Source organism: Halictus rubicundus, unplaced genomic scaffold (assembly GCF_050948215.1).
Source record: "Halictus rubicundus isolate RS-2024b unplaced genomic scaffold, iyHalRubi1_principal scaffold0029, whole genome shotgun sequence".
Taxonomy (NCBI): Eukaryota; Metazoa; Arthropoda; class Insecta; order Hymenoptera; family Halictidae; genus Halictus; species Halictus rubicundus.
In genome coordinates this window covers 290,080-302,932 of record NW_027488570.1, presented here as the reverse complement: position 1 = coordinate 302,932, position 12,853 = coordinate 290,080, and the positions used below count along the sequence as shown (strand labels likewise).

At 36.1% G+C, this 12,853-nt stretch overlaps 1 long non-coding RNA gene across 1 annotated transcript in view; it reads right to left on the bottom strand.

Moving 5' to 3' along the window:
- The window catches only part of LOC143363264 (uncharacterized), a 423,040-nt gene extending 410,832 nt beyond the window's left edge, over positions 1-12,208 (bottom strand). The window contains exons 1-2 of the long non-coding RNA XR_013083781.1: positions 11,930-12,208; positions 11,566-11,852 (exon numbers count right to left, since the gene is read on the bottom strand). This is a non-coding gene — a long non-coding RNA (uncharacterized LOC143363264). The remainder of the gene's footprint in view (positions 1-11,565; positions 11,853-11,929) is intronic.
- Between the last annotated feature and the right edge of the window lie 645 nt (positions 12,209-12,853).

The window sequence follows — 12,853 nt, the reverse complement described above, 5'->3', positions numbered from 1 at the left end:
CGTATCAGTGAAACTTGTTCGATTACACTCGAATTTGACCTCATTTTCATCAGGAAAATCCCCTCCATTCGCTCGTCACAATTTTTTGAGGATATGTTGAAAAATCTAAAAGTTTAAACTTTCATTCGTGCGCGATTCTCCATCCGCTTACATTGTATGTCGTCTGTCGTCGCTGAGTCTTTGATGCTCGGCGCTCGGCAAAAGTTATTCGAAAATTTATTCGAAGCCTTCGAATAAAAGATACAGATAAAAGATGAAAAAATTATTCGAAGTTCGAATAAATCCGCTTCGAATAAAAAAAATTATCTTTATTCGTCGGATAAATTCTCGTCGGATAAAAGTATTTATCCGATACTCGTCGGATAAAGATACTTTTTTTATTCGAACCTTCGAATAACGAATAAAAATATTTTTATCTTTTGTTCGTTATTCGAAATTTTTATTTAGATAAATATTTTGCCCAACTCTGAACCGGACCCTTGCGATCCGCGTAGGCACACGTGCACGCCGACCAGGCGGTGTGTGAGTGTGCCGCGGCACGGCTATTCGAACAAAGCTACGACAGCGCTATCCACGCTGTCGTACGTTCGTACATTATCTCTTCCTCTGTTTTACCAATACAGTTTGTTGCTCGATACTGAACTGTGGAAAACGTTCCTAGCTCCCCTACTGGACAGAAATGTTACTATTTAGCTTCTTCTAGCATCCGTTCTTTCATAGCGTGACAATCATTATTTTTCGGAGTCAGGTTCGGTCGGTCCGCCCCCCTTAATATCGTGTTATTTAACTTACTGAACTATCATTAACCTTACGTAAATTGTGCAACGCCTACTGACTCCGTGAATTCATTCTCTCACGTAAGCCTCGCAGGATACTGCACAAAGATCCCTTGTTCAAGGATCTTTCCCCGAAACTTGTATCGCCTTTCTCCTGAGTGTCTGCCTGCAATGTGTGAATTGTCATTGAGTGGAGTACGGCTGGTCTGTCTTCCCGCTTCTAGACCCGTACCCAAGACCGTAACGAATTCTTAGGGCCAAGCATACCAATAAATAACTAAAAAATGACAGTGTCTCACTCGATCGTAAAACAGATCTAGACATGATGTCTGAGCATGGGCAATCATGATGTCTGGACAATTCTAGAAAAATATAATATTAAATTCCCTACATTTCAATTTAAATAAGATAAGCTAATTTTTAAAGTAAGTGAAATTACAATCAAAGTAAATACTTTTGTCTACACGTATAACTCCACACAATCAAATTGTACAAAAATTTTAACAGCTTATAGCTGGCAAAGATTATTCGAAGAAAATTATTCGAAGCGTTTGAATAGCAATACAGATCAAATTATATCGTGTTTAGTGTCATTTTAATCAGAAAAACTCCACAAATAGGTTGATGGAAGTGCTATAAAAAAATAATGAAAAATAAAGAAGTTTTGTAATTTGATTAGTAGTAGTTTCACACCGATATACCTGCTCTCGCCTCGGATCGCGCGGCTGCCGTTTATTGCACCGCTGGGCGACCGTGGTGGCACGAGCTTCTGGGCCTGGGCCGACGGGGCTCGAAGCCGCTTATTCAAGCTGACGAAAATTATTCGAAATTCGGACGAATTAGTCGTAGCCACCGAATAACAGTACAGATAAAAAATGGAAATTTAATTTGAAGCTTCGAATATAAAAAAGTATTTTTATTCGTCGGATAAATTCTCATCTAATAAAATTATTTATTCGACATTCGTCCAATAAAGATGCTTTTTTTTATTCGAACCTTCAAATAACAAATAAAGATAAAGTATCTTTTATTCGAATTTTTATTTAAATAATTTTTTATCCCAAATAATGCCCATCTCTGCGAGGGCCGTTAGCACCGTGAAAGATTTACTTAATATTTAATTGAATTTAATAATTACAAAGAGTGTATCATGAACAAAGTGCATGCACTTGGAACTGTTACAGAAATATGTAAGATCACCCTTTCGATGAAGTATCGAATGAGGTTTATAACACGAGCGACTGGAATCCGCCTCTTTTGAGGAGTTTAGTACACACTGCATGTCTAGCCTTCCTTTAATTAGTTTTGGAGGCAGGTCTCTGGAAGTTGTGGATGCATTCGCTTGTATGGTCTGGCTTGCGAGTTAGCGTACCATAAAACTCCAGATGTTACACAGAACACTGGTAGGTGTGCTGGGCGCTACGTCACCAACGCACTAAAGGACTGAAATAAAGGACACACTTTTGTTTTTTCAATGATCGTCGCAAAAAATTGTTCTTCCTTGAATATGGATGGTACCATGGTATTGAGTTGTAAAAGAGTGCAATGCAGCCCATAAAAAATTAGTAGAACGGTGAAATAAAGAGCAAACTAGAATGTTTTCGAGTAAAATTATTTAAAAATAGTTCTAATGTGTTTTTAAAGTCATCTAGTAAAAATCTTATGGTGCTGAGGTGGAAAAAATATTTATTCATGACAGAAATTTTTTTTTAATTAATAATAACAGTAGCTAAATATATGAAAAAATTTAAGATAGTGTTGATGACAATAGCTCATTATTAGATTAATATTCAGGTTGGTCGCTTTTAAACTTCGATATGAGATCTGTATTTGTTCGAATTTTTCCGGGTTTTCCATTTTTTACAAGTAGAGTTTGCAACTACAAAATTGGAAAAAAATAAAATACGTATCATTACAATTAATATTATTCTTAATTTATATTAATTAGAGATTTTGTACACAAGATTTACATGTTAGTTAGATATTTCATATAAAACAATTAAGCTGTACGTTCTAATCCTGGTTAAAAAAATAATGTGCGTTCGGTTTTATGCTAAAAGACGACACGGTTCTGTTCCAGGAAAGACGACACGGTTCTGTGTCATGCTAAAAGGCGACACGGTTCTGTGTCATGCTAAAAGACGACACGGTCCTGTTCTAGGAAAGACGACACAGTTCTGTGCCATGCTAAGGCTGAGCAGATGTCAGCACTATATCGGGAACGCCGAAAACCCGGGCGTGAGCACTCTCCTATCCTCTCTGATATATCTCGTCGGTGACGCGACGTAGTTCCACAAAAAAAATTTTAACCATTCCACAATGAGTTTTCCCTACTGACCGTTCGAGAATTGGCGTGACAGTCAAGGTCAAATTCCTGCCGACCCCTTAAGGGGGGCGGACCGACCGAACCTGACTCCGAAAAATAATGATTGTCACGCTATGAAAGAACGGATGCTAGAAGAAGCTAAATAGTAACATTTCTGTCCAGTAGGGGAGCTAGGAACGTTTTCCACAGTTCAGTATCGAGCAACAAACTGTATTGGTAAAACAGAGGAAGAGATAATGTACGAACGTACGACAGCGTGGATAGCGCTGTCGTAGCTTTGTTCGAATAGCCGTGCCGCGGCACACTCACACACCGCCTGGTCGGCGTGCACGTGTGCCTACGCGGATCGCAAGGGTCCGGTTCAGAGTTGGGCAAAATATTTATCTAAATAAAAATTTCGAATAACGAACAAAAGATAAAAATATTTTTATTCGTTATTCGAAGGTTCGAATAAAAAAAGTATCTTTATCCGACGAGTATCGGATAAATACTTTTATCCGACGAGAATTTATCCGACGAATAAAGATAATTTTTTTTATTCGAAGCGGATTTATTCGAACTTCGAATAATTTTTTCATCTTTTATCTGTATCTTTTATTCGAAGGCTTCGAATAAATCTTCGAATAACTTTTGCCGAGCGCCGAGCATCAAAGACTCAGCGACGACAGACGACATACAATGTAAGCGGATGGAGAATCGCGCACGAATGAAAGTTTAAACTTTTAGATTTTTCAACATATCCTCAAAAAATTGTGACGAGCGAATGGAGGGGATTTTCCTGATGAAAATGAGGTCAAATTCGAGTGTAATCGAACAAGTTTCACTGATACGTAATGTTACGATAAAAATTACAGTCTCATTAAAGACAGTCCAAATGATGTCGTGTTTGGACTCATTTCGATCGGAACAAGCTCTACAACTCGTTCGTCTTAACAATATTGTTCTGATTAAAAACATACAAGCATAAATTGCCAATAATGCACGATTCTCCATCTGCTTACATTGTAGGCTGTTGGTCGGTCGCTGGTATTTGAAGTTCCGAGCTCGTAGAGTCACGAGATATCGGTGTGAAACAACTACCAATCCAATTGCAAAACTTCTTTATTTTTCATTATTTTTTTATGGGACTTGCGCCAACTAATTCGTGGCATTCTTCTGATTAAAATGACACTAAACGCAGTACAAATTGGACTGCATTTAGTATTTTGCCAGCTCGACAAATAAACGGCGACGACGCCCGACGAAGACCGACGAGCGCCAAACGTCGAAGACCCAGCGACTCCCAAACGGCATACAATGTAAGCGGATGGAGAATCGTGCATTATTGGCAATTTACGCTTTTATGTTTTTCATCAGGACAATATTGTTAATACGAATGAGTTGTAGAGCTTATCCCGATCAAAATGAGTCCAAACACGACATCATTTGGATTGTCTTTGTAATTTTTATCGTAACATTACGTATCAGTAACACATGTTCGATTACACTCGAATTTGACCTCATTTTCATCAGGAAAATCCCCTCCATTCGCTCGTCACAATTTTTTGAGGATATGTTGAAAAATCTAAAAGTTTAAACTTTCATTCGTGCGCGATTCTCCATCCGCTTACATTGTGTGCCGTTTGGCAGTCGCTGGGTCTTCGACGTTCGGCGCTCGTCGGTCCTCGTCGGCCGTCGTCGCCGTTTATTTGTCGAGCTGGCAAAATACTAAATGCAGTCCAATTTGTACCGTGTTTAGTGTCATTTTAATCAGAAGAATGCCACGAATTAGTTGGCGCAAGTGCCATAAAAAAATCATGAAAAACAATGAAGTTTTGCAATTGGATTGGTAGTTGTTTCACACCGATACCTCCCTACTCTACGAGCTCGGGACTTCAAAGACCAGCGACCGACCAACAGCCTACAATGTAAGCAGATGGAGAATCGTGCATTATTGTCAATTTATGCTTTTATGTTTTTAATCGGAACAATTTTGTTAATACGAATGAGTTGTACAGCTTACCCCGATCAAAATGAGTCCAAACACGACATCATTTGGACTGTCTTTAATGAGATTGTAATTTTTATCGTAACATTACGTATCAGCGAAACTTGTACGATTATACTCGAATTTCACCTCATTTTCATCAGAAAAATCCCCTCCATTCACTCGTCACAATTTTATGAGGATATATTGAAAAATCTAAAAGTTTAAACTTTCATACGTGCGCGATTCTCCATCCGCTTACATTGTATGTCGTCTGTCGTCGCTGGATCTTTGATACAGATGAAAGATGAAAAAATTTCTCGTAGTTTGAATAAATCCGCTTCGAATAAAAAAAAGTATCTTTGTTCGTCGGATAAATTCTCGTCGAATAAAATTATTTATTCGATACTCGTCGAATAAAGATACCTTTTTTATTCGAACCTTCGAATAACGAATAAAGATGAAGTATCTTTTATTCGAATCGTTATTTAAATAATTTTTATCTAATAATGCCCAACTCGGGGCACACCAAAATGACTGGCATTCAAAAGGAGAGAATATCCGTCTACGATATAATGTTGCACGGAGAAGCGGACAGCGAAACTAGAGAATCGTCCTCCCCGGGGTGTGGGCCACACATTGTCGGCTATATCGGTGTGAGACTAGAGAAGACCACTACTAATCCAATCACAAAGCTTCTTTATTTTTCGTTATTCTTTTTTTTAACTTTTACCAACATATTCGTGACATTTTTCTGATTAAAATGAAACCAAATATGATATAATTCCGATGATAATTACTTGTGTAATGAACGATTGATGTTTCGGACGCGAAAAAGGACAGCGTATGGGAAAGAAAGAGCCGCGGAGAGTCGAAGCGTTTGGAAAAGATGAAAGACTGGCGTGAGCTCAGGCCTTTTTAAATAAAAAAATAAACTTTTTCATTATTAATTATTTTTCTATCGGACTTTCACCAACATACTCGTGGCATTTTTCTAAGGAAAACGGTACCAAATATGACAAAATTCCGATGATATTTACTTGTGTAATGAACGACGGAAGTTTCGGACGCAAAGAAGGACAGCATATGAGAAGAAAGAGACGCGGCGAGTCCTTCCCGTCTCGAGTTCGACAGCTTGGTTTTCGCCGCGGACAAATAGATGTGGTTACTAATGTATATGTATTGACAATTACTCACAGAAAGTTAAATTTAACAATACAATTAATGATTATACATAAAGTTTATTGCTTATAAAATATAAAGAATATTAAATGTAAAGAAACAATTCTATAAGGTATAAAAAATAGCAATCAATACAATTATAATTAAAACTTAAAATGACAGACACTTTTCAAAACTTTTATCTCTACCTCTATGTTAGGGATACACAAGCTGAAAATTTCATCGAAATCGGTTGACGGAGAAAAAAACAACGTGCATTGCAAGATATAAGAATCTGTGTATCTGTGTGTTTGTACAAATAGCAATAATACTGCCACCAAATAGCTTTATATGGATAAGATCCGTCGAAAGTTAGTTTCATTACATAACACTTTTATTTCGTTACTACCTTTACTTGAATAATTGCAGTCCAACATTAGAAGTGGTATTACATATCGGTTAAATAAGTAAAAAAAAATAATTTTCTGTTTGTTACTACGGATCACAATAAGAACGATTGAATTTTGTCATTGCTTGAATATTGTATTTATTCTTTTTGTTTATTCTATAACTATTACAGAATATATTTTGTTGAATAATCATTATTTTATAAATATCGCAATAATTTCCAAATTAATTAATTTCACCTATAAACTATCGATTATAAAATAATGATTACAATGGTGCACAATATGAAAAATAAGAAGGCAATCAGAGTGTAATGAAATTATACAATAAAAAATAATTATTTTCATTCTACGCATTATCCGTTTATTTATTGCCTATGTCACTGACGTTTCTTCCGTAATTCACGAGCAAATGTTCTATTTAGGTAGCGAGCGCGGCATGTTTAGCGATGTTGGTATTTGAGATCAGTGATAGTTCCACTTTCTTAGTTCCACAACCGACGAGAGTATCTCGACATTGGAGCCGTCACCGACCGCTCCCAGTACCCACCTGGGACCCACTTTGAGACTCGCAGTTTAACACGGGGGCTGGCAGTCTTTATATATATCTCGTCGGTGCTGGCAGTCTTTATATACATCTCGTCGGTGGATCAGTGATAGTTCCACGTTCTTAGTTCCACAACTGACGAGAGTATCTCGACGTTGGGGCACCGACGAGATATATATAAACAAAGATTGCCAGCCCCCGTGTTAAACTGCGAGTCTCAAAGTGGGTCCCAGCACAGACGAGGTATAGGACTAGACCAATCACCATATGGGGCTTCGTGTCTCATATGTAAACAACTGGTTTTCTTACGCCCTCTACGCTGACGAACGATAACTGCTGGAACTAGATCCACAAGAATGATCAAATCTGGTCAAATACAAATGATTGACGAGTTATGTACGTGATGACTATATGTTCAAATTATATTTTTTTATTTGATGTCATAAAAAATATAATATTAATTATTACAAATATAACATTAAATAAATATAGATACCACATTTTCAAATTATAGAAATACAATTTTCATACATTTATTTTATACATTTTATTTATACATTTCTCCATACGTATAATTATTATTCGTATTTCTATAATTTTTTAACACTATTGATGCGCATCCATTTTGAATATACAGGGTGGCCCACATAACTCTGAACAGCTCAATATCTCGAAAACTATGCCATCGATTTTAAAGTTCTTAGTTTTAAATTGCATGGAACTGAAGGGCCTTTCTGACTACATAAACGTGAAGTGGCCTCCCTTCCCCTTTAATGGGGGAGGGGAGGTGCCTTTGTAATTTTAAATGGAACCCCCTATAAAATGTTACATATTTAGATTCTACCGGAAAAAACAAGTCAATTTTGTCTGAAACATTTTTTTGTCAGATACATCCATGATGAGATCTAACAGTTTGAAGTTTCGAGTTGCAGGTACTTGAAGCGCTCGGAAATAGCGTTATGGAATTATACGCGCTTGAGTCCTTTGCTTATTCATGAAGAAACACAAACAACAATATTTACAATTCTTGAGTTTGACTCACATATCTATGAAAATGTTTTCAGTTTAGAGTTGTTATTCAAGCAGTAACATTGTGATTATGGCTACTTTTGACACAGAAGTGAATATGTTATTAACGTTAGGTGTTTTTTGAACGTTATGGGATCAAAAAATGTCATGCAACATTTCATAATTTAGAAAAGCGGCTTCGCGAGCACGGTGAATTGTGTAAAAAAACTCGCAATAAACCTAAAGCTGTCACTAATGAAAATAATAGTGCCAGTATTCTTGCTGCAATTACATTAAATCCTCATATTAGTCAACGTACACTTGCACAAACATCACATATTAGTCGTTCATCAATTCAACGAATTTTGAAACGGCAAAAGTATCATCCATATCACATGGTTTTATCACAAGAGCTTTCGATAGCAGATTACGATCACCGCGTAAGATTTTGTGAGTGGCTGCAGGGTGTTGTGGAAAATGACTTTTTGTGCATAATACTTTTTTCCGATGAGGCCACTTTTATGAATTCAGGGCATGTAAATAGACATAATCTGCATTATTGGGCCGTGGAAAACCCAAATTGGATGCGATGTGTTCCCTTTCAACATCGATGGTCTTTAAATGTTTGGTGTGGCCTAATAGGAGATTTTGTGATTGGACCTTATTTTTTTTCAAGAAACTGTAACATCTGCAAGTTATTGTGATTTCTTAAAAAATCGTTTGCCTGCGCTTTTGGAAGATGTGCCACTGCACGTTAGAAGAGAAATGTGGTTCCAACAAGACGGCGCTCCTCCACATTTTGCAATCATCACCAGGCAATTTTTGAACGAAAAATTTGGGAACAAATGGATAGATCGTGGGGGACCTCGTCAATGGCCTCCTCGATCCCCCGATCTAACACCATTAGATTTTTTCTTATGGGGATATGTAAAGGACAAAGTTATGTTTGAACCGCCGACGACAAAAGAGGATATGAAACAAAGAATACATGACGCTTGCGCTTCAGTGACTCCCGAAATGTTAAAAAGTGTTAGAACAACTTTGATGTTTCGAGTAAATAAATGTTTACAAGCCCGTGGAGGACATTTTCAACATTTAATTTAAAGTACATTTTATTTCTTCACGAATAAGCAAAGGACTCAAGCGCGCATAATTCCATAACGCTATTTCCGAGCGCTTCAAGTACCTACAACTCGAAACTTCAAACTGTTATATCTCATCATGGAAGTATCTGACAAAAAAATGTTTCAGACAAAATTGACTTGTTTTTTCCGGTAGAATCTAAATATGTAACATTTTATAGAGGTACCACCCCTCCCCCGTTAAAAGGGAAGGGAGGCCACTTCACGTTTATGTAGTCAGAAAGGCCCTTCAGTTCCATGCAATTTAAGACTAAGAACTTTAAAATCGATGGCATAGTTTTCGAGATATTGAGCTGTTCAGAGTTATGTGGGCCACCCTGTATTTTGTAACTGAATTTGAAAAAGAAATTAAATTGAAATTTACTATATATTTTCATGTATATTTCATTTAAACAACATAAATTTTAGCTTTAAAGAATCATGTAAAATATCAATTAATATTAATTGTGAAATTCGAAAGAGTTAAGAATTAATTAATCAATAATTATGTAGTTGATCGTTTTTTGCGAGATGTCAATCTATGTGACTCAGAATGTAGTTGCGTTATTTTCTTTCACGTTTGTAGTGAGAAAATAAACGACGAACGCAATATGTAGTACGACACGTACGAACACAACTGCATTCATCGAGCTCGATCAGACTCGTCCAGTCGTGATGCCAGAATCATGGGTCGCCGCGGCGCGGCGCGCCGTCCCACGCGGCGGGGGTGGGGGCAAACCCTTTCGCCGGCTTGGCCCCACTCAGACGTATCGTCGTCACATTACCAAAATATCGAGCGCCTGAACCGCAATCGATTCCCGGTTCGGCGAGACGCACATTTTGCTACAAATTTAAAACTAAAAAAGATACCAATGCGATATTTGGACTAGAAATTTTGTTTAAATCGGGTTTGATGTCGTATACTGAAATATGTTCTATATTTCTGAAATAATTTTTATTGTTGATTTTTAAGATAAAGCCGGATAAGATGGTCAAAAGTGCCTCCAAACCAAATTAATTTTTAGTCGCACCAGGCTCAACAAAAAATTACGAAAAAATTCATGAATATTCTATCTAATATCATACACGACTGAGATTTTTTTCATAATTTTTGGTTTGCAAAATCGTTTTTTCGAAAAAAATTCATATTAATAATCACGATGAGACACAAATAACATAATAACATAAACGTGGTCAACTGAAAACTTCGATATAAAATCGTCAATTTTATGCTTTCGGATTTGTTTAAAAATCGATTTTGCAACCAAAAATTATGAAAAAAATCTTAGTCGTGTATGATATTAGGTAGAATATTGATGAATTTTTTTTATAATTTTTTGTTGAGCATGGTGCGACTAAAAATAAATTTGGTTTGGGAGCACTTTTCATCATCTTATCTGGCTATATCTTAAAAATGGACAAAAAAAAATTACTTAAAAAATATAGAACTTATTTCTGTATACACCATTAAACCCGATTTTTAAAAAGAATTAGTCCTAATTTCGCATTGATATTTTCTTTTAGTTTAAAAGTTGTAGCAAAATGTGCGCTTCGCCGAACCGGGAATCGATTGCGCTAATCGGTGGAACGCGTCGAATAGTCGAGCAGGCAGCTCAGACGACGTTACGAGTCGGCGGAGACCGGAAACCGTTTTCCATAAGAGTTTTCAATATCAATTTAGTCTTCGTTATTCTCCGATTTATAGCGAATTTAGATTCGTTTTTATCAGAAAAACATCTCCAATCGGCTCATAATATTTTCATTACGATATTTTTAATAATAAGACAGTTGAGTTCTGGTTGTTCATTATTAATAGGCAATGTGTTACAATGTTGCCTTTCGTCTTCCGATCGTGGTCTTGAGAATTTCAGTGGCTCATTGTCAGTCAGGCAAGCAGCTGCCGGACACAACAATGCAAGCTCATAAGCATTGCTTGCTAATAAAAATCTAATTTTTGTAATAATTTATTGTCATGTTATGAAAATATGAACAATAAATTGTAAATATTTTTCTGGTAAAAATGAGTCCAAACACGCCATAAATATTATAGAATGAAAAGGAAGTTAAGGAAGTGTGTAGGAATAAAGTGTAAATAAATATACATAATTACGCGGAATATTTACCAAAAAAGTAACATTAATAATGATATATTTAAATACTAGCAAAAATACATAATAATGTTTTTAATACGAATTCCTCCGCATGTGGGTGAATTTGTGCTTCTTGATGCTCCCTACATATACGTACATGTACATTATATATGTATATGCGCAGATGATCTCCTAGAAAGAATACATTACAATTAGACATAAAAACATACTTTTACATATGTAATAAATTCTACTAGTTATTGGGCTTTAAAAATCAAGCCACGTTACTATTAAAACCAGATATACCATTATACGTATAATGCAATTGTAATAGCATGCCACTCTTTCATCTTAGTTCTTCTATTACTTCCCAATGCAGTGATGTAGTACATGCAGTGGTCAAAGTAATAAAATTAACCGGATGGGCCACGTGAAGGCGTGAAAGAAGGTCTTATACATCCCAGAGTACATTAAATGTTTACCAACATCGGCATACGTGTACAAACGTATACACCACAATAAAATACACGAAGTTATATATTTACACATTTTATTAAGTAAAAGAACATTGAGTGTACTCCGAATCGTGAAAAAAAGAATAAATCAAGCAAAAAAATCGTTAAGAATATAATACAAAGTCTTTGCATGATAATAAAACATACAAAACAAAACTACTACAATCACCATATTCCTCGAGCCAAAGCAACTACAAATGTATTCCAAATATTACAATGCAGCTGTATATATTTCTTAATTGCTTCTATAAAAAAATCATTTACAAAATGTTTATTAACCTAGTTTCCAGAATTTCATATACACAACGTATACGCAAATCTCTATGCATGATATTCCGAAAATATGATTAATAACTGTTTGTATTTGGATTTGGGGTGGATCAGTGTAATACTTTGTACTAACGAAACATATCTTTATTTAACACGTGTTCGCGACACCTTAACCTCACTTTTCTACGGATACAGAAAATGCCGTCCTACTTCCACGCTATACGGGACTCAACTACTCCTTGCTCGCCGATTTCCCGCTAGAGGCGTTGGACGTGCGGTTGTACAGACGTGCAACTCTATGATACGTTTCGACAATAACTGATTTTAATGAATTTATTATAGACACACTTAAAAAGTATATTGAAATACCAACAGGATTATCGATAAAAATGAAAAAATTTAAACATGTCTGAAATGCGATAATTTGGAAAATGTTTTCGCGGAATTTTTTATACATCTACATTTCTTGCCGAGCCACACTGTATCCTTATGAATTTTTACTGTTAATGTAAAATATACAATGTCTTTCTTATGTTCAGCGCATTCGTCTTGGTGAAAGCAGTTTGGATATTTCTGTTCCACAGAACGTGAAATTATCGAAAATATCGATAGTTTATCTAATATGAATGCCTCGCTGCGTATGGATGGGTAAACCATGTCAAAAGT